At 39.8% G+C, this 24,408-nt stretch overlaps 1 long non-coding RNA gene across 13 annotated transcripts in view; it reads right to left on the reverse strand.

Moving 5' to 3' along the window:
- Positions 1–24,408, reverse strand: part of LOC112533490 — a 103,103-nt gene that overhangs the window by 26,724 nt on the left and 51,971 nt on the right. For 8 of the 13 annotated variants that reach the window (XR_005843295.2, XR_005843286.2, XR_005843281.2 and 5 more), the window contains 2 exons: positions 17,108–23,373; positions 16,238–16,302 (listed from right to left, as the gene is read on the reverse strand). This is a non-coding gene — a long non-coding RNA (uncharacterized LOC112533490). Of the gene's footprint in view, positions 1–6,114; positions 6,348–11,251; positions 11,456–16,237; positions 16,303–17,107; positions 23,374–24,408 lie in introns of those variants that run through there. The other 5 variants (XR_005843292.2, XR_005843282.2, XR_005843272.2 and 2 more) reach the window with 3 other exon arrangements.

Consider the following 24,408-nt stretch of genomic DNA (forward strand, 5'->3'; position numbering starts at 1 on the left):
GTCACTGGCCTTCTGGGCCACAAGGGCACACTGCTGGATCATGGCCAACCTGCTGACCACCGGGCCACTCAGGTCCTTCTCTGCAGAGCTCCTTTCCAGCAGGTCACCCAACGTGTGTGGTTATTCCTCCCCAGGTGAAGGTCTCTACACTTGCTTTTGTTGAACCTCATCAGGTTCCTCATCCTCCTCCCCACCCAACTCTCCATCCTCTCCGTATCTCACTGAATGTCACACAGCCTTCTGGTGTGTCAGCCACTCCTCCCAGCTTCATGCCATCAACAAACTTGCTGAGGGTTCCTTTTGTATCTTTAACCAGATCATTCACTGATCGGGTGATACTGAGATTGAGAATGAGTGTGAATGCACAGAAGTATGTATATACTGCAACATACATTAGTCTTTGAGTTTTTTCTCCCTCCTACCTTTGAGTCTTGGCTTCAGGAGTATGTGTGCGTCTGGTGGGTAGAGGCAGCTTTCAGCTGGATGTCAGCTTTAGGGCTGTTTTTTAGGCAGGAGGCAGGAGATGAAGGGATTGCCTGCACCCATGCAAGGGTCACATCTCAGGTAGTGTTTTTGTCTTTGCGATCAGCTGGTCAGAGCTCAGCTACACTCTGCTGACTGAAAAATGAGTGTTGTGCTTGCTGACTTGAATTTTTAAGTTTCTTTCCAGGAACACCTGCCCCTTATATGCAAACACATTGATATGACAACCTGCAGGAAACCTCTTATTTGCTCAGAGGGCACTGGATGCAACAGGTGACTGTGTTTTAAGGCATCTGTTAGGGAAAGTTCTAGGAAAGATGAAGAGGGGGAGACCAAGAGAGGAAATAACATCTGATTCCAAGATTTAACAAGAAATAGGAAAAACGATGCAGCTACCTGTGCTCTCAAAGTAGTAGAAGTATAATTATGTAACAAGTAGAGATAGCATGATACTTTTTTGCTAAACGTTAAGTTAGATTTTCTATTCTGTGCCTGTATTTCCATTATTTTAAAACTTTACTAGACTCTATCCATGTATGTTTATATAGGAAATAGCAATTACATGTCTTCTCTAACTGCAGAAAAAGAGGTTTTAATTATTTTAGAAAAGGTGGAAATGGAGAATAATCAGTCCATTCCTTTGTTTTTCATTAAAAAAACTTGTTATTTTATTTTATTTTATTTTATTTTATTTTATTTTATTTTTACAAGTCTTCTAATGTCTGCTGGCTTTGTAACACAAATATGACACCTGTTTGGTAGCAGGGAAGAAAGAAAACTTTGTTATGACTGCCAAAATCAGTTACATTTTGTAAATCAGAATATGTTTATTCACTCTCAAAAATCCTTGTAACTGCCAAATGCTGTTTGTTTCCTATGTGTTCTGTGTGTTTCCAGGCTTCCCCCAACCATCTCTTCTGTGTTTTTTGATTGTGTCATAACACAAAACTATAGTCTTTTCAGAAATATGGAACATCATCCAGAGATCTAAACTCTCCCAGTACAGAGTCCTGGCCTTGCCAACGAATACACACAGTGCAGTGTGTTAAAGATAACACTAACTAGTGTGTTATCTTCCTCTTCTGTAGCTAGTTCACACAATCAATCTATCAATGGTATCAGTTATGCCATTAACTGAAATAACAGAGGTTTAATTTGGCACTCAGCCTCCCAGGGGCAGAAAATAAATGTTCTACATTAAATGTTTAGATGTGGAAGTCAGGATGCAAATTCAAGGATAATATGAACTCCAATATTACAAGTTTGCAAAGTCAAGTTATGAAGCTGAGGAAATGTCAGAATTGCATTCTGCACATATATATCACCTTCCCCCCAGGATTCTTGACTTCTTCAGTACACAGGATGGTCAAAGAGTGAAACAGAAGGTGCCATGAACAGAAGGGATGTTCTCTGCTTTAAAAGCTGGACTGGGACCTAGGATGGCTGGGTTTTATTCCAAATTCAGCTGCAACCTTTCTACTAGATGTTGGGCAAAAGGTCAGTGGTAATTTAAACACACAGAAAAAGTGGATCCTGTTGTGAAATTCACCTTAAATCTACTATCTTTTACCCCACTGTCATTTAAACCTTAACCTATTTTATTTTTTTTTCCCCAAAACATTTCAATGCATGTTGAAATGCATCTGTTTCTCATAAGCAGAGAAGAGAGCAGGCTGTTCAATGCTAATCTGTTGTGTACAAGGGGCTAGGTTATTCATTCTGCTGCAGCCATGTTGCCAGTAATCTTCAAAAGAGACAGAGCAGTGCCATCCCAGTGTCTCAGCCTTACACTAACACATTCCTGAGGACTTGCAATATTTCACTGTCTCCTGATGACTCATTCACGGCAGGCAGAGACCAAAGCAGGAAACTTTTCTGTGGAGTGGATCTTGCTATTTTTCTCTATTAGCTAAGAGGAAAACTGCCACCTTACAAACACGTTTTTTTTTTTCCCTCATTTGTTTTCCTCCTATCTGTGGGAATGCTTGCACCTTCACTGATCACTGTCTGATGAGAACTGATAGCCAAAATTTGCAACTGAAAAGAATGACCTTTGCCAATATCAAGTTCCTCTTGCAGAAACCAATGGACAGGGAAAGAGCAAGAGAGCGAGAGACAGCTCCGACAGTAATGGGCTGTAATTGAGTTCTCAGCCTTGCTTTAACTGCCTTGGTGCGATTGCCTGTGAAAATTGCTCTGTTTTATGCTCTTTGTTAGGTTCTGTCAAGCCCCATTTAAAATAATGAGGCCCCTTCACTCACTTTCTCTCTGTAGAGTTTGGAGCAGACAAGAGAACTTTAAAAGAAAGAACAAAAACTCATCTGCGGAGAAGAGGGGGATGTTCTAAATTACTGATACCCAGGATCTCACAGAGGCAGTTAGCCAGGTGTGACCTTGACAAAGGACGCATCAAACACATTATCCAGCTCTTTCAGCCAACGCCTTCTGTTCCCAGGAGGAGGAAACTCACACTAGATGCCCGATAAAACTGCCTCTCTGTAACAGCCGATCCAGCTCTTTCGTCAAGTGCAATAATCCACAACACACGTCACAGGAACAGGATGCATATAAAGACTAATAGGTCTTAGAAGGCCCTTCATAAAAGTCATGTTTGAACTGGGAGCACAGGCAAGCGTGGAGAGAGGTGCTGAGCACTTACAACCATGAGTTTCTCCACTGGGAGTTGAAATGCCCACAATTCCTTCCACGTGTGGGCCAATTCTGCCGTGACATGATTGATCACACCATCAGGTGTGTGCTGCAACTACCCATGACTCTTAAGGGTGCAATAATCTGTGTGTTTTGCAAAATCCATCAGCAGATTGTGCAACTTCAGAGACTAATTAAAAGATATTTTGCCCTTACAGAACTCCTTTTAATCACCCTTGAAAAAATCTAAAATACAAACACATTGGTTTATAAGAAATTAGTGTGATTTTTAATGAGGCAAAAAGTTTTAAAGATCTGAGTGATTTAGAGAAATCTTTCATGTGAAGAAGTTGTAGAAAAGCTCTACATATTTCCCTCTCTAGAAGTATTAATGCTTATTCACTTAGTAAAAATGATAAGTTTCAAAAGACTATTTCTTTCAAAGCAGTATTATTTTTACCATTCTACTAGTTTCACTGCTGAACTGGACACTGAGATAATCACGAGTAGTGGGAAACTGCCTCTTGAATATCGGGATTGCCATTGTGTTGCTGGAGACAATTGCTATAAAAAGATGGTTCAATTTATAAATGTGGGTAATAGCTCCAAAGGTCGGTGGTGAAGACTTGTTTTCTACAAGCCCACCTGATTCGGGATTTGGAATTTCTCAAACACAGCCTACTTGTCAGTCAAGAACGCAGACTGGAGAATGCAAGTAAAATGGCTCCACGCAGATGTAGCACTTAGGTTTAGTGAGCATGGTGGTGATGGGTCAGTGGTCGGACAAGAGGTCTTTTCCAATTTTAATGATTCTATTCTTTTCCAGGATTTTATTCATTTGAAACCTCTCATTGGTTTCTAGTTTCAAAGCAGATGATCCATAAGATGATCTAGAAAATATAATGTGATCTGTAGGAGTGCTGCCATAAGGAGATAGCTGTTGAGGAGAGACTGATGTGAGATTGAATCTAGAGAAGTTGACTTGTCCTTTTTACACTGAGGAGGAGAGAAGGAGATGAAAGTTGATTTTGATACAAACAGAAAAAAATAAAAGCTTGGACACAAGAGTACATCAATGCTTGTGCAACACAAAGTACCTTACACTAGTGTATGAGAAGACACACAACCCTGAAAACAATGTTCATTTTTCCTAGCAGTTTGATGTTGTTGAGGACCACAGTCCTGATACAAAGGTGGGCAAAGGTTTAATTTCTGCTTCCCTTCTTTATTCTAAGAAGCTGAAAAAATGATGCAGGTCCAGTTGAGATCAAGATCCTACTGGTGAAATTAGGAGCTCAGAGCTTCAGCGTTGAGTGGTCTAACACTTTTAGGTGTAGGAACAAGATTTTTCTCTGTCATAGTGGAAATGAACCTCACTGTCCCTCACTTTACAAACCTGCTCTGAGAATGGGATGAATGCCTAAAACTTTATGTTCATCCAAAGATCAAGAAGCCAAGAGAAGTGAGATGATAGTTCTCAGTACAGGAGAGACATGGATCTGTTGGAGTGCATCCAGAGGAGGGTCACAAAAATGATCCAAGGCATTTTTAGGTAGTAGTTTAGGTGGAACACCTCCCCTACGAGGACAGGCTGAGAGAGCTGGGGCTTTTCAGCTCAGAGAAGAGAAGGCACCAGGGAGACCTGAGTGTGGCCTTCCAGTATTTAAAGAGGGGCTGTAAGAAAGAAGGGGACAGACTCTTTAGCAAAGTTTGTTGTGACAAGGGGAAATGGTTTTGAACTAAAAGAGGAGAGATTTACACTGCATATTAGGAAAACTTTTTTATACAATAATAATCGTGAAGCACCGAACAGATTGCTCAGAGAAGTGGTGGAATCATCCCTGGATACATTCAAGGTCAGGCTGGAGGAGGGGGCAACCCAATCTAGCTGTAGGTGTCCTTCTTCATTGCAGGGGAGTTGACCTAGATGATTAAACTTGATGAGTTCAAGAAATGTTTAGATGTTGTACTGAAGTGCATGGTTTAGTGGGAAAATACTGGTGGTAGGTGGATGGTTGGACTGGATAGTCTTGGAGGTCTTTTCCAACTTTGGTGATTCTATGATTCTATGATCTTTGAGGGTCCCTTCCAGCTCAAATGAATCCATGACTCTATGCTTCTACAGGTAACAAACCTGTAGGTTTATGTAGCAAACATGTAGGTACCTGGCAAATAGAGGCTTGAAAGAAATTATCATGACTTCAATTTTGCACTGGGCTTGCTTGCAGTGTATTAAGAAACCATTAGATGTCTCTTTGTGTCTTGCAAAGCTTCAGACAGGACATAGACTTTGGAATATGCAGGGCAAAGCTGAAGCTTGTCTGTACAGCAAGTCTCAAGGAAACTTTTTGCCCACTAGCTTGCCCTTTTGTGCTGATACTTTGTAAATTCCTCCTGCTTTGGAAAAAAAAATGCACCTCTACATTTCACAGTATCAACAAAGTGCTGCCATTACACTCTCCATGCTATGTGAGTCCTTGCTGAATCTGTTTGCCATTGGTACACTATTGGAGCAGTCCACGGTGTGGCAGGAAAACAGTGTTCTCTTACAAAATTTAAACAGAAGAGGTGCAACTCTGGGATAACTTTTACATTGCTCATCTGCAATAGCAAAAAAGATATCTAAAACACTGAAACATTTATCTAGCAGTCACTCGTGAGGCTGCCTGAAAATTTGGCAAGATGCAGTATGTGTCTAGAAGTACTTCCTAGTGCTGCTATGGTCTGGAGGAGGGACCCTCTATAACATTGTTTTTATTTGCTCTCTGTAACTACCTGAAGGGAGGTTGTAGTGAGCTGGGGGCCAGCCTCTTCTCTCGTGTGACTAGTGATAGGACGAGAGGGAATGGCTTCAAGCTGCACCAGGGAAGATTCAGGCTGGACGTTAGGAAATACTACTTCTCTGAAAGGGTGGTCAGGCACTGGAATGGGCTGCCCAGAGAGGTGGTGGAGTCACTGACCCTGGTGGTGTTCAAAGAGCGTTTGGACGTTGTGTTGAGGGACATGGTTTAGCGAGAACCATTGATGAAGGGCGAATGGTTGGACTGGATGATCCTGTGGGTCTTTTCCAACCTTAGCGATTCTATGATTCTATGATTGTAAATAGTATCTTCTCTTTCCAAGAAACAAGAAGCTGAGTCCTCTCTGTTCTGGATGCTTGCTTCTTAAGCCATCATCTCCTGTGTTATCAGCAGTTTACTGCATTCAGCATTTCCCTTAGGTAGTAAGAAAGAAAATGCAGTTTATTATTTAGTCATAAGTGTAGTTTTATGATCTCTTAATTGGTGAAAAGACAAGAATTGTTTGCTATTCCAGCTCCAACCACATGCAGAGTTGCAGAAAGAGACACAAGGCTGAATCTGCAAGAAACCTTGTGATAACTCATTGCTAACAATCCCCAGAGCTGCTGCCTTTCTTCCATACTGTTATTTTTCGAGTTTCATTATGTTTTCCTCTTTCTTCCCTTTCACACACTTTCCTTTTGCCTTTTCACAGAGATCCCATTACCACATCTCTCATCTAGCTTCTGACTATCTAAGAATCTGGTCATTTATTTTTATGTTTTTTTAGTTCCCTCTTTCTCCTCCTAACTTTGTTCTTCTATGTAAGTGAGGGCACCAGCAAAGTACTGTGAAATCCATCCTTTTAGTATGGTGTTTATTTGCCTTCTGGTCCTCACAGGTATTTATTATTGGCTGTTTTCACTCCTTGGCATTTCTCAGTGTTGGCAATCAGCCTCTTATTATACACACCAGTCAGTGAAATTTATATTCACTGCCCTCTCGTAATAATAATAAAAGGAGGGAAGATATCTCACTTTGCTGTGTGTCTTGTGCATTTATTAACAGCTTAGAAGGTCTGTTTAGCAGTGGTGTAGCTGATAGAGTTTTGGAACCATCAGATTTGAGACAGAAAATGGGCATTTTTCCTGCAACAAGAAAGAATTTACATTCCTCAGCTGGCTGACTAGCTTACTGTCAGTTGCTTTGTTATATTTTCTTAAGACAGCTATCATTTTTTATTTCACCTATATTGCTCATTTACATTTAAAACTGCTGTTCATCTTGCCATTCAGGGCTTTCTGCAAACAAAACGTACATGAACTATGACTTAGAAGTGTCTATGGAAGAACCAGAGAGCTGAGAGCTACATGTTCACTAGCAGCACACATTAAATTCTAGGGACTTGGACTGGATGTAGTGATAGAAAAAAATAATCTGCTAGTGGTAAATTCTGTGCAAATATTTGACCATGTCACAGAACCACACAACTGAGGCAGCTAGCCAAGCAGAGATTGAAAGCTAATTTTGGCAACATAGTCGGTGCCACACAAATAACTGAAGAGTTAAATTTACAAAAAGCTTTATAGGGACTGGAATGAGGCTGCCAATCTCATTTTATTTAAATGACATCCTGTCCTGACCTGAGATTTATCTGGAAAGCTAGAAAAATCCTGCTAGGAATTTCCAGTATATCTTTCATGTGAGTGTTCACTGTAGCAGCGAGGCAAGAACCTGAGGGCTTGTTGCAGCATCTCCAAGGGATGAGATCCACTACCATACTATTAGTATTGAACTCAATTTAAAAGACACTTTTGTCTCTCTACAGCCAACTATTTCCCAGAAGAAGCATGACTTTGGCCATGTAGGAAACAATGCATAAAAGACTCACTAGCACCCTAACTGGAGATGTATTACACCTTCTGCATTCTTTACATAAACATTTGTTTTGGAAAGCGGGAGCTTTGCACTTAAAAACAAACAAACAAACAAATAAATGAATAAGTGAATAAATAAATAAATAAATAAACCACATTTGTTTGGAATCATCATCTGTCCCGTACTCTACTCAATCCTGTAGCCATAAAACAGCAGTTAAATCAGATGGTCAGTACATGCTAGATTCAGTGATACAATGGCATTTGCAGAAACATGAAGCCATGCTGAGTTCCACATCTTTGACTATGAAGCAAGAGAGGTCTATTTGCCAACAGTTTGCCATCTCATATTATCTCATGACCCAGGGCCAGAGTGCCAAGATGTGTAACTTGTTGCTCAAGTTGTTTTTCTGAGTTACGAGGTAGTAAGGTGTACATTCCTGGGGCATGAGCCTAGCATGCTGGCAGAAGAGAGAAATGTCAAAGCACTGTGTGGAGGGAGTAATATAGGAGTCTGCTTTTCTTCCTAGAAAAGCAAGATTCATCAGTATGAATGTTCAAGAAAATTCCCTTCCTATGGTCATAAAATCATAGAATGATTTGAATGAAAGAGACCTTTAAAAGTTATCTAGTCCGGCTCTCATAGTATGGTAACTGATCCAGAACTGCAGGAAAGCAGAAAACCACTGGAAGGGAAAGGGAATTGTTGAGATAGAAAGAGCTGCCCCTGTAAGAAAGGAGACTTGAGCAGGTAGTTGACGAAGTTGGCAAGTTCCTCTTTAGCTGGAAAGAACTCTGCTGGTTCAGATTCAAGGCGATTCACAGAGAAGAATATGAGGAAGAATATATAGGGAATCCACTCAGCTTTTAACTGCAATATGAGTTATAGTTTCCTTGACTTGGGTATTTTACAGAGACATGGGAGGAACACTTGAGTTCCCAACAGGAAAACCTGGGAAGCAGAAAAGATCTAGTGGAAAGGCTTTTGCTTTTCTATGAAGTGCTTGGCACAACCTACTTTACATGCCAGCCTGAAAGAGCCTCTCTCATGCCTTTGATCCCAGTTTTAATTAAACTCCGCTCAGTTCAGCAATCTCAGTGGTCCTCACGGGAGGCAGTGCAGCAGCCTGCAAAAGTGATTCAGGGGAGAGGTGAGAAGCAGAGGAGAATGGTAGAAGTTTCTCTTCTATTTATTTGGGTTATTTTTATACTGCACTCATCAACAGAGTACCAGTATGCCTTCCGCTTCACAACAGGCACAATTAGCATCCTGTAACTGTGTCTCTTTCTCCTTCCCCCACCCACCTGTGCAATGGGAGATTTTGCTTTTAGTTTAATACTTTATATGCAAAACTCCAAGCTTATGTGCCTTCCATACCTCTTACTGAAGATGGTGTCTTGCTAGTGGCTGTGCCAGTAGCTATCTGGATACGTGAAACATCTTTGCACTTATTTCTTCTTTGGAAATAAATAAATAAATAAATACTGAAAGCTACCAGCATGTTCTGTGCCTGCAGGGAAGATACATTTCCCAACAGTGCTACTGAAGAGCTAGGAACCATGTCAGTATGATAAGTGAGAGGTGGAAGACAGGGAGATACTTTTGATGAGTGGCAGTGGTGGAGCTGCTCCCAAGGATCCAATATTCCACATGGCAGTGAGGCAGACACAAAAGCAAGGTTGAAATATAGCAAAATGAGAAGTGAGACTTCAATATACAACTGAGCAGAGCTTTTTTTTTCCTGGGCTGTGAATAGCAGGAATACTGTAGGCCCCATATGCCTGCCTCTTCAGTGCCATTTGATGTCTAATTGCTGCTGCAGCTTTGATGGGCTATGATCCCCACTGCGGCTTTGAGACAAAGTAAAATATGGGTGAAGTAGGAACTCATTGATTCTGGTACATAATTCATAAAGCTTCTATGTAAAAGATCCAGTTCACGAATTCCAACTTGATGAAATATTCAAAAGGAGATAAATATATTTTCAGGTATTAGACTCCTTGGCACTTAAGATCTCTCAGGACATTATGCCAGAGAGTTCGTAGCCACTCTAATCATTCTGTGATGTGCACACCCTGTCAGATGAGGAGAGGTAAGAGAACAGGCAGTGAGGGAGGGGTGGATGGCCCCAAAACCATTACACAACAGTGGCTGGGGAAGGGAAGGACCTGTGTGTTCTTCTGAGGGTCTACACTGCTCTGTGAAGGAAAAGTCTGGGAAAATCTCCAGACCACAATTCCTCTGTGCTACTTTGCTCCATCCCCAGGGGCACACCAGTGTGTATGAGCAGGTTCTATAGGAGAAGGGCAGGGCACCAGCCACAAAATGCGCCTTGCTGACGTTGATTTTTCTGGTATATTCTAACAACCATGATCAAGTGTCCTGTGGGGAAGCTGTTTGGAAACCCTTAGAACATGCGGTGACTTTGCAATCAAGTATGTCGCATTACACTCACCTTGAGGTGGTGTGTGTGGAAAGCATTTGCCACTTCAAAGATGAAGGATGTTTGAGCTGATAGAGTTCAAATGCAAAATGAGAGGGAAAAATAGAAGGCATCGAGCTACAGCTTTGAGGAGCAAGAAAGGGAAAATATTATGTCAAAAAGTTATCTAGATTCCAATGACCCAAGGACTTAATGGTGTCTTTCAGTTTATGGACTATCCTATGCTCACATGTATATACAGAAGGAACAATTCAAGTCTTCCCATGCCTGAAATAAAGGTTCCTTCCCATGTCCAATTATTTTTAATTTTTTTTAAAATTCAGATTCTTAAGATTGTGCATATAGCTCTTTTCTGATTGCTCTTTCTGAATAGGAGTTACAACTTAGTAATAAATGATGTCAAAATGAGAGGACCAGTCTCTGCAGTAATATTTTAATACTTATAATAAGCATGGACTTCTCTTACTCAGGAGCTCAGTGGGTGACTGAGAAAATGGGAAGCACAAAACAGAAACTATGAAAAGTCAGTATACCTACAGGAAAAAAAAAAAAAAAAAAAGAAGATAACATGAGAAAGATTTTGCAGGTGTCACTACTGCCTCTTATTAATTAGCCTGCCACTCTAATTGGTAGTTTTTCCCAATAATATTAAAGGAATCACCTCTTTATCAGTTCCCTAACCAGTTCTGGCTATGGCTTTCCACTGGGATTCTGAGCAAAAATCCTCCACAGGCTTGGACTGATGTCCGTGTATTTGCTGCTAAGCATTACTAGAGGTGTATATGTAACTATATAGCAGAAACAAAGAAAAGAAAGTGGTGCTCTGTCTCTAACAACCACTGAATGCCCAGAGAGATGGGAATCCATTCATCTCTTCTGCTACAGATCAGCAAAGACTGAATCAGGTGATATTTGATTCAGAGACTGAGTAAATTTCAAATAACTTCACTGCTGATTGGGAAAATTATACTATTTCTACAAAGTCATACATTTCTATATATTTTTTTCAGGTGCGTTTTATTTTTTAAGTTAAAATTCTCATTAAACTTATTTTAAATGTCAACCACCTCCAATCTTCAGATTTCAGTCCTCAGCAGAGGAAAAGCTTTTATAAGGTCAGGAATCAGCTGTAGCAGAATTGCAGTCAATGTCTTCAGGAAGACAAAGATCGTCTTAGTTGCTATTTTCTCCTCTCCTTTCATTATTAATGCAGCTGATGGGCCTAGGGTAAAGACAAATAGGAGTAGAAAATACTGTTGCCAAACATCTTAAAAGGTTTTTGTCTGGAGCATTGAGAGTTATTACATTTCCAGAGAGCACAGAACCATTTGTTTATCTCTTCGGTAGTTATACTCTTTCATTCAGTTGCAAGTTGGTTTATATTATCATACTAGTGCCAACAGATCCATAGAGAGACTATTTACTTTCAAAATGTAGTAACCTATTTTCCCTGTTTTTGTACATTAAGGTATTAGCGTGCAGACTGCAGGGTACACCTAGAGGCTAATTTAGGAAAAAATAAGGGACATCAGTCTTCTCAGCATTTTTCCATAGCCAGTGAAGGGAGAGAGCTCTTCTAAGTGGCCAACTCATGGCACTTAACATTAAGTATAACCATTCTCTCTCCACAGACTATAGAGGGAGGCTGTCCAGCCCCATATTAACATTATTCTTGTAAATACCCCCATGACTAGAGCATTCATCCACACAGTGACACTGAGGAAAGGTAAATCCAGCTTTAACCACCAAGATCATTTATAATGGATTAGTTAAACTGTGTTAAATCCTTGCATAGCCTCTGGAAAATGAAAGTGAATACGCTGAACTGAATAAAAGCTACTCTTGTTCCAAGGAAGCATCCATCACCAGATCTGAATGCAGTTAAATGAGATTTAAAAACAAATGCATATTTTTTTTCGTGAATATCTCGCTATAGACAGTTTTCCCTTGTTATCATAAGGTAGATCACCTGCACTAAGTTTGCAACCTGTTTTGCTGTGCATTACTTTTTCTATGGACAAGACTTGAGAGCCTAAAGCCTTCACCTTGCAGCTGATATCTCCAAAGCTTTAGCTATTGCAGTGAAAACTGCAAAGAGGGATTTCAGTTGCCAAACCTCTCCGACTAGTGTAGTAGGAGTCACAGGCATTAATCCGTGATCAAATGAAAGAGAACTTTTTTTTTTTTTTTCATCTCTCATTTTGCTGTATGCAGAAGGAAACACAATGTCTTTCTGTTGGACAGACTTTGCAAAGTGCTGTTTTTCTGCATTTTCCCTGGGAAATGGATTTTGCCTGAGCAAAAACTTTTCCTTTGTTGGTGTTCGTATCTGGTCTGACAACATTTAGTAGGTATAGCCAACAGTTACTTTGGTGCCCATCTCAATATTTTACTTGTGACTTTAAAGAATCATGGTTTTGACTAAAAATGCAAATAAAATAAAGAATGTCACAGGCTAATGCAGGTGGTGCACAGAGAAAGCTGTTTTTGAAACAAACTTAAGCAGATATAATTGCAGAGGATTTTTCAGGTCAGAAATGTGGTGCATAATCAGAGCTCTGAGGTGCTGCTGAAGGAATGGAAAAGGAAATGAAGTACTGGTCCCTGCCTGCTATGGTTACAGCCTCCTCCTCACAGTTCACCTAATGGTATTCATCCCGTCTTTCCTTCCTTTGGCAATCTGTCTGTGGAGGAGCATACAGATGTTCACTGTAATATTTACAGAAGCATTTCTGCTCATCTTAATCTTCCCTGAAAGCTCTTTAAATTGCTGTGGAGAGGAAAAACGCTTTTTGGAAGGAAACTGATTTAGGATGCCATAAGGTAAAATTTCTTCCTAGTACATTCTACATACCTTTATTCATCAGGGAAAAATAAATAAATAAATAAATAAATAAATAAATGGTCCATAGATAAAATACAGAAAATACTCCTGCTCAAAGAGTAGGAGCTAAATAGAACAAATTTACCTGCAGATGATTGCAGGTAAGGAGGACCTCTGAATCAAGAAACAGCACCCAGGAAACTTAGATAAAATAAATTTTATGGTGCCATCTGACATTGGAGCAGGACTATATTAGTGGCCACCATCTCACCTACAGATGTGCAAAATGGAGCTCACCGCTGATCCCTCACTGCTGGAAATTTGAAGTTCTTCTGAACAGAGAGGGCCAATTTAGCTTTAAGTGTTTTTTAAACCCGTGAGGGGCAAAAGCAAGGTTTGTGAGAGAGTCATCAGTCTGACACAGTGGGATGCACTGAAGAACTGATGTCAAATATCTTGGGATGATCAGCTGTAGCACTGAGGGTCTACTAATACTGCATGGGGGCTTCTGGAGGAGGCTTTTGGTGCATTAGATAACTTTAACAAAAAAGAGCACTGATTGGTTGCATGCACATAAATAGAGCAACAAATCTTTAAGAAACAGAGAGAGAAAGAGAGAGAGACAGAGAGACTTGTGACATCAAAAGCATTCAGTAGGGCAAACAGGCTGTGTTTTCCTTTGATTTCCACACTAGAGATGACTACTTGTTAGGAACAGGCAGAAGGCTGTACCCACACAGGCTGGACAAAAGATATTTAGTAGGAAGTAAGGTGAGAACAAAAATAGTGACCATGTTAACTGTAGATGGACAGAAAAATAATATTTTTGAGGGATATTTTACAAAAAGTAGCAGTATTGGAGGACCTACTTGTTTACTATCTTGCCTCCTGCTATTATGGCCCAGATCTCCCTATTCTCTGTCTGACATATTGTGGCACATCTACAAGCACATTTGTCCAGAAATAGTTAGAATCACAGACAAAATAGAAATTATACAAAAAAATATTGTAGGGCCTTAACTTTTGTGCCAGCCCTGATGATGTGTTTTTGTTTTCACAGTGGCTTTGTTATAACCTTGGGGAATGTCATGCTGCTTCTAATTCCACACAGGATCAAGATGAGCTGTCAGTTTCCACTGCAAGACTCTGTGAATAGCTTTAGAGAGAAAAGGTTCCCACTGAAAATTTGGAAGAACAGCCAAGTACAAGATCTGCTTATTTGTGCCTGAAAATACTGGGGAAGGAGACAATCTGGAAAGATTCTTCTCACCTAACTTCCATTTGACTGAAGTGTAGCGTCTACAGGGCAGTTAGATATCTCTGACTTAATGACCTCGTGTCCCCTTTGTAGCTAACCAAGACCTAGTCAGTACAGTCAGTGGAGACTTGACAGCAGTTGTTCTTCCCAGCTTTTCACAGAATATTTTCCAGTACTCCCAGAGGCCTCTGGTATATTGGCCACTCTGAACAGATACATTAAGAATCATGCTTTGTCCCAGAGAATTTCTAGTTCAGTTAGTCAAGATATAAAAAAATGTGAGAAAGGCATTATAATCATGTACTACAGCTGTGTTATTTCTTTCCTCTCGTTCCTATGTGACATGAACTGCATACAGATTAAATTCAAACATGGGAGCATCAGGAGGATGTGAAATAGCATTATTTGGAACAGAGTTCTGATGGAAAGTGTGCAATGCATCACTAACTATGGAGAGATACAGCCACCCCTTCAGCTCACTTCTCTTCTTGGGTCACACATGCACCCAGATTCTTCACAGAAAAATACAGTGCATTTCTTTCCAGCAAAACATATTGATGGTTCATGCAAATGGTCAAATTTCAACAGTGTAAAAATATGAACGTATGGGAGATCAACAAACATCCATGATTATACATGTAAGATTATGGCAAATATAGAGGTGAGGGGAATATAGAAAGAAGGGGACAGACACTTTAGGAAGAGTCTTCTGTGTTAGAAATAATGGAAAATGGTTTCAGACTATAGAGGGGGAGGTTTAGATTGGATGTAAGGAAGAAGGTTTTACAGATAGAGTGATAAGGCACTGGAACAGGTTACCCAGAGATGTGGTGGATACTCCAACCCTGGAGACATCCAAGGTCAGGCTGGAGGGGCTCTGAGCAACCTGATCTGGCTGCGGGTGTGCCTGTTCATTGCTGGGGAGGTGGACCAGATGGCCTTTATGGGTCCCTTCCAACTCAAGTGATTCTATGATTCCAAGGCAATAGAAGTAGATTGAACTTCTTACACAGTCTTACATTTTACATAGATAAGAACATGCACATACAGAGTTACAGATGATATGTAATAACTCCATAGGCCAGCAGAAGCTGGACATGTGCCTGATAGATGAGATTTATGAGGAATTCATAAGGATGTATTTGTTCATCTATTGCCACTTATTTGTATAGTGTAGGTCTTTATCCATGATTGATTCCATCAGACATGAGTAAAAATTATGGCCCTTTTAGAGCAAAATATGCAAAATACAAGTAGAAAAATGACAGGAAGAATACTCATTCCTGGGTTCCTATGGAACAAGTGAGTAAAATTGGTTACACAGAAGACAAGACTAGATGTCCTGATGTTTGCTAATGGCCTTATAAACCATAAGACCTGAACACCTGAGTGGGATAAGAAAGATAAAAATCAGAAAAGGAAACCTTGTTCATTAGACTTGACAAACTTAATTCAGTTTTATATATGGATGACAATAACCTCTTGCATCGCCATCGGAAAAATCTGACTGACATAGTAATTTTTGCTACAGTGAAAGCTGGATGTAACTTAGCAGTACCTTGTCTGAGCTACTGCAGTATAAGTGTCAAACTGACATTTGTTTTTGGAGGACTTTTGATACATATTTCACAGAATCCAGCAGTGGGAATACAGGTAAAGATGGCTACTCCACTTTCCTTTGGCCACAGACAAAATTAATTCCTCATGAGTTTCTTTCTGATGGAAGTGAGTTTCATAAAGATCATTTTTATATTTACATTCATTGTAACAAGCTCAAGTGACAGAGACTTAGAGTGAAAAATGTTAATAACTGGAAAGGTTTATCTGTATATATTTTTAAGTGTGTGTGTGGAAGGTAGGGGTACAGTTACTTTATGAAAAAGTGTACCATTAGACCTAGCAGAGCACAATAAGAACCTTACCTTGTGTTTTTGAGAAATTAGCTGAGCTTTCTTCCAGGATGAGTCTTTATTATGCATCAAATGATCTACAATATAACCATATACAGAACAAAATTAAAAGGTCGATGCAAAAGAAGCATGTCTTGACTCCCTGAATTTGTACTTTGCCTTTGTGAATTAGCTAGCTCAATTCTTTTTAAAATGCTCCAGCATGTCAGCACATACTTTATAACCTGGACATATTTACCAAAAGAATTCAGGAACCTCTGTTCCATTGACTCTCGGTAAAGCTTAATCTCTTAAGTTTCTGTTGTTTTAAAAATGAGGCTTCTGATCCTCAAAGGTATTTAATCCTGTAACTTCTGTTCATTTGAATGGAAATATATTTGAGGATCTGAGCTCTAACTCTAAGGAAGTAAATTTGAAAATGTTACTCTGAATATCTACCATTACCGACATATCTTCAATTGAAAGTTAATTCAGACTACAGCAGCATGGACATTTGAAGTGTAATAAATATTCTGGAATAATTCTGTGAATGCAAGCACACAACCCACCTGTAAGTATGGTAGTTTAACAAATCACTGACTTTTGATTAAGCCACACTAAACCCTCATTGGAATAGTCTGTGGTCATTCTGCTTGCAAGGTAATGAGGCTTAATACTGAGTATCAGTTGATGGTAAAAAAATTTGTATTTTTGTAGTTGATTCTCTGCCCATACCCTGTATGCGGATATGCTTGCTGAGTGTCCACATATAGTATTTTACCTCTATTCAACTAAATCCACCATCCAAGCAGATTATATTAAAGTGTAGTGAGGCTGAGTTGCTCTTGAGTAGGTCTGTACCTAAGTCAGTCTTTCAGATAAAATGCTAGGTGCCTATTCTACCTTAGACTTCTTCTATAGTCTCTAAAGTGGTGGAGAGATATTGCCGTGCCCACAGGTAATTCATCCCGTTCTAAGACAGCATCTGAGAGAGTCACTATCTGCTTGTGACCAGGATGCAGCGACACTTACTGTTTAGAGGCAAAAATAAGAAAGATTAATCCTGTCTTAAAGGTACAAAGGTTCTCAGAAGTTGTGGAATAGGTTTTCCTAAGTAATTTCATGCATGATGCAGCTTGAAGTCTCCCTTAACTAACCACAAAGATATGTAGAACACCAGATATGACAGTCAGTGCATTTTTTTTCTAAAACCATGAAAAAGAAGGAAAAAAAGAGGTGTGGGTTGTGGGAAATGAACTACTGTGGTGCTCTTGTCTACCGTGCAATATTTCAGGAATTAAAATAACAGAAAAAAAATTAAATAATGCACTCCTAAATACTGTATGCTGCATGCCTAAATACTGTATGTTGGTACGGAATTTCTAAGAAGGATGCTGAAAATATCATCATACGAAATCACTTATGATATTTTCTCATTTACATAATATTATATCTCAAGCTTCCGGCTGTGAATCTACAAATGGATTCACATGAGGAGATTTAGTTTACTGAAGTGTCTAGCCTGTGTCATGTTTTTATCCTGGGATGATTCACACATATTAGTTACCTAACGGGAAAGAATGCCTTCCATTAACAGTTTAGAAAGGTTAAAAGCTGTAGAGTTAAGGTATTCATTTAAAGGGTCAAAAAAATACTTAAACTCTAACCACACTTCATTACAGCTGCTACCTTTTTGCCACCAGATGAAAAATAGAAGTGAGCTATTTTAAATTCTGCTCATCAACATGCAATGCGAGAAAGAATTTATCTTATTTTTATCACTAAAGAATCAGCACTAAGTAACGTTATGGGACTGCACCGAATTTCACAGTGACCCAGTAACTTCTGTCACACAGTCTTGGAGCAGTTGGGAAGCAATCTAATGCATTTGGCAGGTTACATTGTGCTATGAAGGAAAGGCCAGCACCCTTCCTGACCCTGTGCCCATGAGATTCAACCTCTCCTTTATTGGGTTAATAAAAATACAAATATTGTCAGTGACCATAAAAGCATTCATCCCTTTTAAGTTCCAATCCCTGCATTGGTTGGATGACTTTCTCTGGCAATAAACTACATGTACAGATTATTAATATATTGTTAGGAAACATTTGTGTATGATTTCAAAGGTTTACATAATGTTCACAGGCAGGAAAAATGTAAAATCAATTCTGGTCCCATGATCTCCTGCCATCCTGCAAGGAGTATCTGGCAAGGAAAGAGAGAATACTTTACTGTTTGCAGTGTTGACTCCCATAGCCCTGGCTCTGGGAAAGCATTTGTCTCTGTGGCGCACAGATGATGAATACTGTAATGATGCCAGCATGGTCTGTTTGATGGGTCTGCTTGCAATGGCAATTTAAGGCTCTCTGTCTGACACCAAGGGACACATAGAAGTCCTCCACAGCCCAAGAGGTGGATGAACAGACAGGGGACTTTGCCTGCTGTTGAAGATCAGTGTTACACCAGGTTAAAAGGTAGGAGGCCCAGGAGAAACAAGCCCATACTCTCATCCAGAAGATTTCACAGCAGCAAGCTGCCCTTGCTGGAGACTGTACAGAAAATTTAGGTGTATATATTAAAGGAGGAGAATCAGATGAAAGGTCTGAGGCAGTTTAAAACTACATGTTCCCTCCCTGTGTTGAGTGAGTTCCATGATGAGCTATGTTGCAAGCTCTCACAGCAGCTCATAAGATCATGGAATTTTCCCATTAACCAAGCATGTACCAAGCAATCTTCTGGGCTAGTAGTGGTAGTATGGCTGCCATGTTGCTTTCTCCATAATCACTCTTAAACCAAGATGAGGAAACCTATGGTGAAAAACTCCACTAAATCATTGACATTGAAACTCTTCCACTGGGGTACTGTGTACTCAGAGGTTGGGTAAGGAATGAGTCTATATGGCTCACATTATCTCTTGATGCAGAGCACAATAGCACTATGCAGTTGCCTTGAAGTCATCCTCATCTCAAGGGAGGTAAAGGCAAAAGCAAATAAAGAATATATCTACTTATAAAATCAAAAAATAAACACTATGAAGATTTATAAATATGTAAGAGAACAGAAAGAAAACTATATTTAATCTACTTATTCTGAGATTAAATCTAAAGATTGATCTCTTCACCTGTTTCCAGCTGACAAGCTGTTAGGCATTTTCTTAACCCACATGGTTTGGAAATCAGCCCCTGGGGACAATCTGCATCTTAACTTATATTTATAGGAGATATCCTTGAGCTAAAAAAGTATGTTAAATTTTGTATCTAATTGCTCCTGTCAGCTTTCCTTGGAGCTATATGTGGATTCTTAACTCCTTTTCTCTCCTCATTTCTTCCTCTCAAAGATTATTCATCCTTAATTTCCTGTCTTTCATGTATGTAAGTATGTAAAATGGCATCTGCATTTTATACAAAAAGATTTTTTTGCTAGTCTTGTTGAGCTTAGATATAAGATTATTCAATAACAGAGGTGATGGCAAGTTTGAATGATTGTTCTCCACTTTTGCTTTTATGATTAAGAAATAGATCCACTGTTTTGTGTGTGTGTGTGTGTGTGTGTGAGTGTGTGTGTGTGCGTATATAATCCTAACCCAGTGTTTGGGCCAGAACCCTTTTCTTTTGTTCGATTTGTGGGCAAATTGAAGATTTACATCTTCTGTACGCCTATCAATAGCTTCATAGTTTTCCGTGTGAATTCGTAGCACAAAGATAGTACTCACCACTGCTGCTCAGACAACATTACCTCTCTGGTGCCCTTCTACCCTGGATCTAAGCTGTAGCAGTCCTACAGAAAAAGTGAGCTTACCCCTGCAAACTACCTTTGTTTTCCATGTGGCCATATAAAATGAGAGGGCTACCACTTGCAAGATCAGCTCTCACTTTAGATATTACCTATTATTATACATCTTGTATATCGTTTCAATTTGAAGGTGGTAAAGGGCTTTTTTTTTTAGGAAAAAAAAAAAAAAAAGAGAGAGAGAGAGAGAGAGAGAGAGAGAGAATGGGTAGGTAAAATAGCATATATCAATTTATTGCATACAGGCCTCCAAACCAGCTTGATAAAGCAAGGTTCCAGGGCTCTGTTCATTTGTCTCACTTCAGTCATCTGAAGTCATCTGGGATGCCCTATGGTACTCTGCCTGGATTCCAGCAGCTGCTCCAGGGCATCCCTCAGGTTCTGTACGATATCTTCCAACTCTCTGTGAACATTTTGGATACTCCAGGGTATTTCAAATGTCCCCAAGTGCTTACTCTGAGAAGGGTGAATGAAGTGTTCAATATCTATCACATGCACTCACTCAGAACAATGACTTTTATTATCTGTATACTCTTCTCACCTTTCTTGTTCTGCTGTTACCCAAAGATTCCCTTCCAGAAAAAAGAACCAAATTCATGTCTTCTGTATCAACACAATGACTACTGTGTACAGGCTGTCCTTTTGCAGGGTCTTTTTTCAGTATCAGTATTATCTGATCTGCAAGAAATCTTAGGTCTTGTGACTTAACAGGACAGGTGAAGGAGGGCTGAGCATGCACCTGTAAAATGTACAGGCTGAATTAAGACAAAATTGGTCCTGAACAGCAATTATTCCTTTGATTTTCTTTGAAATATCTCCACTCTCCCTGCCTTTCCCTACCTTCATTTCATGCTACTTGGAGCAAGATTTATTTTCAAGAAAAAGTAGTGAATTATGGCCACAGAGCTGCAGCCTCTCAGACCTTATATATCACAGAAAGCTCTTTACCAGCGATGTATTGCTAAGAGTATTTTTGCAAAAACTTTAGCTACTCTGCAGGGATTTCTTTAGAACACCACAGCACAAGGCACAGTTCAACACTGTGGTGCTTGTGTGGGTGTGTATCTCTTCTCCTTGTTTCTGCTCACGCTGCTCAGATTGGAGGATGTATTTCTGTGTTCTAATGGGTGTCAAACCAGTCTGGATTTCTTGGCAGTGTCTCATAATCTCTGTCAGGCAAGAATTTTGAGCAGAAATAAGTTTTTCTTCTCTGAGAGCCACTGAGGTAACAGCTGTACCCTAAATCTTAACTAACTCTAGAGAGGTACTCTTGGATGTCCCTGATGTGTCTTTGTTCCTTGCTTAAGGTAGAACTGTTTCTGATTCAAATTTCAGTTTCAAAAGGGAAAAATATAATGTATACATATAATACTGCCCTGTTGGATTGTTCTTATGGTGACATTCAGGACTAATACCACAAATGCCAAAGCTATCCACCTACCACTGTGATCTCAGGCTCTACTTTGCCTTGCCCCATCTGGCTCCTGTGGCACAAAAGATTGCATTCAGAGGACAGTAGCTCTCCAGAAAGATCTGTACTTGCTTTGTGTGAGGTCAAGTACTCGGATGAGCAGGCAGCAGCACCTGAGAACAGCAGGCTGAGGGCTTGCCCAGCAGCAATTTCCTTGTGACTCAAACACAGCAAGCCCATCACCACAGAGCACACTATAAAAATGACCTCTGGTATACAGAAGTTTCATCTTGGCCTGTGGTTGCCTTCTGCCAGCGTTTTTCCTGATTAATGGATATAAGTTTCCTGTGGGATTCCAATGACTATGACTCTGTCCAGACAACAGTCTGCTGTGTTTAGATGGTACAAATTTAATGCAGGTGCAAGCCTGAGCTCTGCCCCTGTCCGTGCTGAGGCTCCACATGCTTCTGTCTCCACTTCTCTCTCAAACTATGGGCTCAGAAACATAGACTTTGCTTTTTTACTCACTCACTCAACCACAGGTCTGACCAGTCAGCACCTTTATCCCACCACTGCTTCCAAAGTGAGATTGAAGGCAGCTAAAGCAGAGAGGTATGGGGTTAATTTCTTGGAGATATTTGGAGAAAATCCTTCGGAAAGCTGTGGAGGAGGGTAATGTAGGCCCAGGGAATGTGATATTAAAGGCTTTTCTGACTTTCTAAAGGCTGGGGCAGAGTGTGAAATGACATGCTGCCTTTCCAGCTACTACCAATGAACCAAGTGCCTTCACTTCAGTTTAACTAGCAGCACTTGATGAAATGTTCTGAAAGATTTTTTTTCTCCATGTTGAAAATAAACACAGACAGAATAACTTGAGAAGTAGCAATATAATGCCACATCTTTCACCTTCACTTTGTATTGTTTTATGACCACTTTTAACCAGCTCAGTGTTACAAACACTAGGAGCCAGAGACAGTTGCAAAACCAGTTTGCACGGCTCTAGTCAAACTTGTAGAAAAAAGACATCCTCGCTAGAAAAGTCTATGATGTAAACAGCATTTCTGCTGAATTCTCAGCAGGAAGAAGAAGCCGTTTTTGTAGATTACTCACTCTCTGAACTGGCCCGATCAATGAGATATTGCTTGGGAATGCTGAGAAAGGGATTCTTGGGCTGCATAATGGAAAGTCACAGCAATTAGTCTGACATCTTTGCCAGCATATGACTGCATAGAAAGCACATTTCCAAAGGAGTTTAGCTGTCTGCACTGCAGCTTTGTGAAGTTCTGGCTATTTGTTGTTGTTATTCAGTGGCTAGATAAGCTACTTTGGTCAAAATCTGATTTTACATAATTAGTTCTTTGAGTATTAGATTCGTGGCAGTCAGAAATAACTATACATTTAAAAAAAAATCCAAAAATGAAGGAAAAATGTTGTTTGTCTGATAGCGCTTGTCATCTGAAGAATGTCCAACATTGACAATGACATAAGTGAGTTACAGAAAGATGGAAATCAGAATTAAAAATATATATATATCTAAATAGAGATGTTACTAATTGCAAATCAGTCTTACAAATCTGATTTGAGAAATCAACCAACTGCAAGTCAATTACATACAAATAGATAAAGCACAGAGAGAAAGATGTTGGTTGGATGGTTGACTCGTTTGCTTTGCTGTTTTGCTTTACTGTTTTGCTTTACTTGTTTTGCTTTACTGATTCTTTACTGTTCCTTGTAGTGGATATGACATACAAATTATCTGCAGATGAATGCATAATGATCAAAAACTTATTACATAACTTGAAAAATGAGTTATTAATGTCAGAGCACAGAGTAGAAATTTTCTCCTGAAGAAATGGGTAAGTGTTCAGCAAACTAAATTGCCAGGAAGGAAAAAGTGTTCAGTTACTGGTCCGTTTCTTTTTCCCTAGGGACTAGTAGGGAGTGGAACAGAACTTTCTTCAATAAGTTCCTGCAAAAAAAAAAAAAAAAAAAAAAGACCTCTTGTCACTGTTTAGAAGAATCTTTCTGCCTGACTGAAGACTGGCACTTTGTGATTTACACTATCTTCATGATTTAGAAAAATGCCTTTGTGATATAGGGTGTCACACAGGGGAAAATGATGGGACAGGAGCTCTAAGCTTACTAGTAGATACTCAGGCACACCAGCAGAGACAACCCAAGATATCTGGTCTGCCTACCGCAGTCTGCAGAAAAAGCAAGCATTACGAAATGGGCTATCTGCTGTGATGACAAAGGTCCTTCACCAGATGCATAAGCTAAACCAGCGCTCACCTGCTCCTTCTAATCAAGTTGTCTAAACTGCATCTCCTAAGCTGGCTACTCACAGCTGGAATCAAGAGATTTGGAGCTCTACTCTCACCAATCCCTACTAACACTTCTGGGATGCAAGCACCTTTGTACTGTGGGGCTGTTAGTGGCTCTAGAGTTAGCTCAGGAATTGTATCCAAAAATGATAAGAAAAATGTCCAGGAACCATTGGGCAAGAAATACAGCTTTATTTTCAGAATATGATCTGTCAGCCTCAGAAAAGCAGTAAAAATAAGTCTGGAGTTTTATGCTGTTCCAGGTGCTGGTGTGTCTTTTTCCTTGGATATTCTCTTCCCAAGAAAAGAACTTAGAGGTCTTTGGAGAAGATGGGGGGAAGACAAGTACTTTTAATTTGCTTATCCACTGAAGAAGTTACTGCTGGGACATCCTTTATGCTTTCAACTGTTGCAATATGAGATAGAGAAAATAGAGATGGTGTTATCCAACAGGTCCCCTCCCTTTTATACACTGAACTTCCTAGAGCTATGTCAGGAAGCAGTTTGGGATAATTTGTTTAATTTATATCTCATCCTCTGGCTCTCTTGGGATACCTGAGGTTTAGATTTTCTGAGTTCTCAATGAGCAAATGACTGTTCTGGCTTTTTTTCTTTTCCCATTAAATTAAAAAAGAAAAGAAAAAAAAAGAAAAAAGAAAGAAGATCAAACTAACTGAAGT

This window comes from Gallus gallus, chromosome 1 (genome assembly GCF_016699485.2).
Source record: "Gallus gallus isolate bGalGal1 chromosome 1, bGalGal1.mat.broiler.GRCg7b, whole genome shotgun sequence".
NCBI lineage: Eukaryota > Metazoa > Chordata > Aves > Galliformes > Phasianidae > Gallus > Gallus gallus.